This window comes from Leptidea sinapis, chromosome 10 (genome assembly GCF_905404315.1).
Source record: "Leptidea sinapis chromosome 10, ilLepSina1.1, whole genome shotgun sequence".
Taxonomy (NCBI): domain Eukaryota; kingdom Metazoa; phylum Arthropoda; class Insecta; order Lepidoptera; family Pieridae; genus Leptidea; species Leptidea sinapis.
In genome coordinates, this window is record NC_066274.1 from 3755912 (window position 1) to 3762196 (window position 6285).

General features: G+C 32.4%; 1 protein-coding gene across 2 annotated transcripts in view; it reads right to left on the bottom strand.

Moving 5' to 3' along the window:
• Positions 1 to 5942, bottom strand: part of LOC126966469 (supervillin) — a 248261-nt gene extending 242319 nt beyond the window's left edge. The window contains exon 1 of one of the 2 annotated variants that reach the window (XM_050810516.1): positions 5717 to 5942. The gene's annotated coding sequence lies outside the window, so the exon portion shown is untranslated. The remainder of the gene's footprint in view (positions 1 to 5716) is intronic. The other variant, XM_050810518.1, reaches the window with a different exon arrangement.
• Between the last annotated feature and the right edge of the window lie 343 nt (positions 5943 to 6285).

Genomic DNA, 6285 nt, shown 5'->3' on the forward strand with positions numbered 1-6285 from the left:
TGTTAGTTCCACTAAGAATTTCGACAAGCATTTCGCCTCTAAACAAGGCATCCTCAGCAGATGTTGACTCAACGACGTCTTAAATAAATTTGTAACCAAAATTTACGAAACCCAAACCCGAAACGTCGCGGATTTTTGGAATTTCGGTTACACATTTAATCTAATAATAATCACAGAAGTGAGCGAGATATCACTTTAAAAATAACAAATTGTTTCAACGAACTCTGGAACTAGAGTATCTCTGGACTTATTTATCGAACAAATCTTAGCTGAAGATAGCTTATAACATAAAGATAATTATAAATTTACGCAGAATAGTAAGTAAATAATTCAATCAATTTTCGGAAAGTCACTTGTGCATCAGAGAATAGATACCTGTAAGAGTTAATTATCACCACTTACAACCGACCTTAAAATCCACTTTCAACGAAGCGATTATAAAAATAATGAGTCCTTTAAACACGCGAATGTATTGCAAGGAATTATCGACGGTATTGCGAGTTATTTCAGGCTAATATTGTGCAACAGTTACAGCGATTAGGTGTTATATCTTTGCATTATTCACTTCTCTACATTATTTATGTTACCAGTGGGAGGCTCCTTTGCACAGGATGCCGGCTAGATTATGGGTACAACAACGACGCCTATTTCTGCCGTGAAGCAGTAACGTGTAAGCATTACTGGGCAAATGAGACTTAACATTGTATGTCTCAAGGTGACGAGCGCAGTTGTTGTGCCGCTCAGAATTTTTGGAGTTTAAGAATCCTGAGCGGCACTGCATTGTAATGGGCAGGGCGTATCGATTACCATCAGCTGAACGTGCTGCTCAGGATTGAACAGCCTGTACTTTCTAGCAACACCGGACAAGTCACAGAAGCATTGTTTGCCTATTGCGTGGATGCTCAATTCCATGTCGTATCGGCCTGAAAAAACTGGCGAAGGAAGCGTAGTTCACGAGTCAAACAATAACTCCACCAGACCCATTCCATCATAATGTAGCTAGTAGGTATTCTTAATTGAACCCAAAATTATGTGTTTCCAGGACGATCATGTGGTTTCTTTGGTGTTGTCGGAGAATGTGGGTGGCGGTGATCACATAAAATTATTTAATCCGTTTATCCACCACTTTCATAAAAAAAACCGGTGCGGTATCGCAATTGCTCTCGTGGCTTTAATACATAAGATGTTATAAATATAATACATCTTACGGCCGTTCCCAATATTCAGTCTATCTCTTACTTGAGATAAAAATCCGTGCACGCTGTCTGTCAATGGGACGACGTATAGCTTACCAGCGATATAAAGTTTGTATGGAAATTGCAATTCAAGCGTCCCAATATAAGGCGATAAGAATGACTTATCAGGTATATTGAGACAGCTCCAGATTATTGACAGCTAATTACTGACAGTAGAAGGTAGTCATTTATCTCTGTAGATAGTATATTAGGAACGGCCGTAATTAAACGGAAAATACCCTATAAATTTAATTCCCTTTAACTTAGAAGTTTGATTTTTCACAGCTTCAAGAGACTGTTTAGGTCTGAGTATAACTTTATAATTTCAGCTCCGGTACCTCCACGCGTTCCCGAAATAAAGGGTCTGACGGACCGACGGACAGATGGACAACAAAGTGATCTTATAAGGACCCCTGACAACAAAAACATCAAATTGTTAGTAACAAACATTTTTTCACGTCTCCCTTGAAGTTTGTCTTAGGCCGGATCTAGATATAACTAACGACGCCCAGGGAGTTTTGAAAAACGAAAGTGTGTGTTAAAAGCGGGTGAAAGAGAAGACCTTTCGCGGGCTTTTGTTCACTGAATGTGGACGAGGACTTTGGTATATATATACATACTAGCTGACTTGACAGACGTTGGTCTGTACATAATAAATAAAATACTGCTTTTGTATGAATTGTCAATAATATATTTTTATAACATCAAGCAATATTTCGTAAAATATGCTCCCTGTTGTTATAATAAAATTATTTCACGGCAGACCTGTCAAACCGTGCGTCAATAAATTTTCTCATAGAAAATATGTCCATGCACAACAAATATTGAAAATAAAAATTATTATGGGTCCCAAATCGAAATAAAAACCATCCTATCTCTCAAAATGGACTAAACTGCACTCCATGTAGTAATACCCATTAAAATTCGTTTATAAGTTTAGGAGTCCATCGCGGACAAACAACGTGTCACGTAATTTATATATATATTAAGAATAACGACTCAATATTTATATATGTGATTTCTTATAAATAAAAATATGTGGGCATGTATTTTTCATTACGGTGAGTCACCCTATTTGACCGCTTATTTTCACCGCCCTACTATGAACAAACCGCATTTGTTACCAATAAAACCAAATTGAGAAATTTAAAAAGACGCTTCGCAGAATAGCTGCACCGGCTAACGGGAGCTGTGCGTAGGGTTGACAACATTACTGAATAAAATAGAGTAGACCGTATCTCTCATTTGAGAGGGAGTAAAAATAGATCAAACTATACTATAAAAAGATTATCATATATCAATTTTTTTTTCTAAGAACTAGGTTTACTGATTGAGGCTGCAATTTTTTATGTTATAATGATGCGCATGGCTGTATGTATGTGCCAAATTCAAAAATTGTAAAAGGAGTACTTCAGCATACTCTATAGTTTGTAAAGATTACACATACATGAAACAGTAAAAACTCTATTTTAGAGTACGTATGGCAGCCCTAGCTGTGCGCGTAGATAATTACCATCATTTTTATAGCTTACAGTAACGCGCCAATGACCAACTCGAACAAAAAACTGACCACTTTCAGCCGCTTAAATTATAAAGACAAAAAAAAAACATTATAAATGAAAGAATATAGAAATATCCTTTATAATATTTGGAAGTTGTTGCCAAGTTAAACATAAATTGCCACCAATCTGAACGTCTGTTGGAACTGATTAATAGAAGTAAAACAGGCCAGGAAGAATACTTTAGTGTGTGTGACAAGCCATGTCTTACATTTGCAGTTTGTATGACACTTTGTTTAAGTGTGTGTGAATTGCTTTAAATAGAGGTTAGTTCTATAAATGATCTAAAGCTTGAACATCATTGTAATTATCTAGTACTGTCAAAAACTTTTGGGGGAGGCCTTTGTCCAGCAGACGACATATTTCTGCTGTAGTGACTGTTTTGAAAGAATATCAATCATTTGGGAATTAGATTTATATAAATTGATGTTATAATAGTAAATTATAATTTAATTTCAGAATAAGATTTGGGATGCAAAAAATTATTGCATTTGAAATTCACATCTTTGTTTAATTGGTGGGCAACTAACTTATTAAACTGTTAATCAGAAAAGCAATAAATAATTTTAAAACAACAAAATAATGAGAAATAACATTTTAAAATTTCTCATGTGAATGCAAAATGATATTCTGTTTAACTTCAAACACATATAAAATAAACAATGAGTCTCTGTGGCGAGAAAGGGGTTACCAATTCCTCCAAAAAAATTGATAACAACATTTTGTGTTTAAATATCACTAAACATTTTGACAGTACACAGCAGATAAAGTACCTCATGCTCTCTTTTTCTTCTGACTTACTTTGAATCAATAAAATTGATAGGTATTTAATAAAAAATGTTTGATTATATCAGGTAAAGCCTCTGCTGTTCAGAAATATATTTACTGTCTGTCACTATCTTTCTCCCAAACAACAATAGCTGTTTAGATAAATCATGTAATCTATCATTTACAGCAATGCAAAATGTATGTAACTGCATCATTATAATGTCTGATATTTAACAGGTACACCATTTGCAGTAAGTACTTCTAATAAATATGAAGTTTTTAAAAAATTTTGTTAATAGATGAAAATTGGATATTAACTTTTTCGGAATTCACCATAATATGACATATGGCCTGCTGATAGACGGACAGAAACTGGAGTCATAGTTACCCTTGGATTATGGAACCTGAATAAGGATCATACTAAAATTGGAAATTGTTGCTGGCTATTTTTTCTCTTTTGTCAGAAATTCCATGTAAATTCATAGAGAGATTTCAGTGTCTATCTAGTCCAAAGACAGTGAGAAGATGATCAAAAATGGCTGAACATGAACATATAGCATGATTGATGCTGCTCTGATACCTTACTACTTTCTGGGGATAGCAGTGACTTTTTTTTGGGGTTTGTATGGTCTAAGAGTACTCTCGGACACTGAAATCCTTATGGATCTATTATGTATATTTTGGCCATTCTATGTCTTTACAGCATTCCTCTTAGGCCAACACAATGTAATAAGCTGTCAATGTCCTTAAGAGAGGATTAATAAAGTCTATTCCAATGATCACTCCTGGCTCCTTTTTGAGTAGAGCATGCAACATTTTCTCAGCATGTCATGAGTTTTCCATTTCACTACCAAATCTACAGCCGGGATTCTCAATGTTGAAATATAAATTATATGTACATGTTTTGTTAAGCCTGTAATGACCAGTGTTTATTCAGCTGAGTGGTTTTAATTGTTCTATTCTCTTTTAGGCAGAGAGCCTTTTGAGGGTGAATATATTAAACCCTGAACTTAGTTATTACCAGGATTAAAATATTACCCAATATTTTACTATATTATAAAAATAATGATTTGATATGATATCATGAAACTTTGTTTTATCATTGTATCACTTAATCTAGTCCCATCATAATAATTTTACAGCATTGTATTCAGTTTCAAACAAATTATTATCTATGTAGATAAAATGATAAAGGTTGTGTTTTTTTTTTGTGCGGACATCACGGAAAATCTACTGGATAGATCTCAATTAAGTCTTCGAAGACTTATTCCTTAGACACTTGGCCCTTAGGTATCTAAAAAAAATATTCGGATATCTTCATATTATACCTAATATAGTATATATAATTAAAAGTTATAAGAAATAATGATATTTATGAAGTATGGGTATATGGTATACATTAATATATTAGTTTTTAAATAGAATTGTATTTATATAATATGCTTTAACAAAGGTAAATTTGACCAAAACTCGATAATCAATTTGCTTACTATAACATTAAAGTTATATCTATATAAGCTCTTTTATAACGTTAATAATAATTAAAAAAAAAGGAATAACCGCTTACTTTTTTAGTATTATGTACTTACTAAAATTATTTTGTAAAAATCTATATCTTATAACTGATTCTAGCATTTTATAATATTCTGTTAATAAATTGATCAAATGTCATAATATATCTACAATGTAACAGAAATAACAAAATGCTTATGCAGATTAGCCTCGATAAATATTGTGACCTTAGGATGTATAAGTTTGAGATATAAATAGTTTGAACAGGAACCAGCGTTAATATTACTTCCCAATTACCTGGCTCAATTTAAATTTGCTTGCTTCTGCCTTGCAACTTCACTTGTATTCTGTTTTTAGCTGTAGATTTTTTTTAACATTAATTAATATGAGCATATTGCAGTCATTATGGAAAGCTACATCCGTATTATTTTAAAAATTTTCGATAAAATTTAAATTTCTAGAATTATTCCAATAGTTAAGATAATATTAAATTTATACGAAGTTTGAGAAATGAGAAGTCAACATATCTCTCGTTTTGATATAGAAAAAACATCACTTTAAGAACAATTTTATTTAAGGTGAATACTCGATCAAAAAATGAATGGAAAACTAATATTTGATATGTGAATTCAGTCAACTTACCATAAAAAATCACGAATAAACAGGACACAGGGACTATGTAATCTGATTGCCGTAACGTGTTTCCTTGTAAAATACTTTAAAAATCACATTAAATGCCACAAAGTGAGCAAATACTAAATATAAAAAATGTCTTTACTAGTTATGCGAAGGCATTTATTAATATTAAATATATCAAGCAAGAAAAAGGAACAAACAGTACGCAAATAAAATTCACAACATGAACAATATCACAATTTACACGACGCAACCGCCGACCGTTTTCTTTACAAAATAAGAACTGCCAATGTCAATGTCAAATGAATTATTAGCAGCTGACGAGTTGTCGCAGATTATAACACTAAGAGAACGTTAAGTACTAAGAGTTCCATAGAGTTTATTCACGAAATGAATTATGAAATAATCACTAGATGGCGTTAAATACATAAATTTAACCAAATAATCATTTTATTTAAAACTATAATCTTGTGACTGAATAAGAAAAGAAAAGGTAGTTGTTCAACATAATATTATTTATGATAAAAATTTGAAAAATTATATTACTGTAATTCTATTTTCCAACCTACATCTTT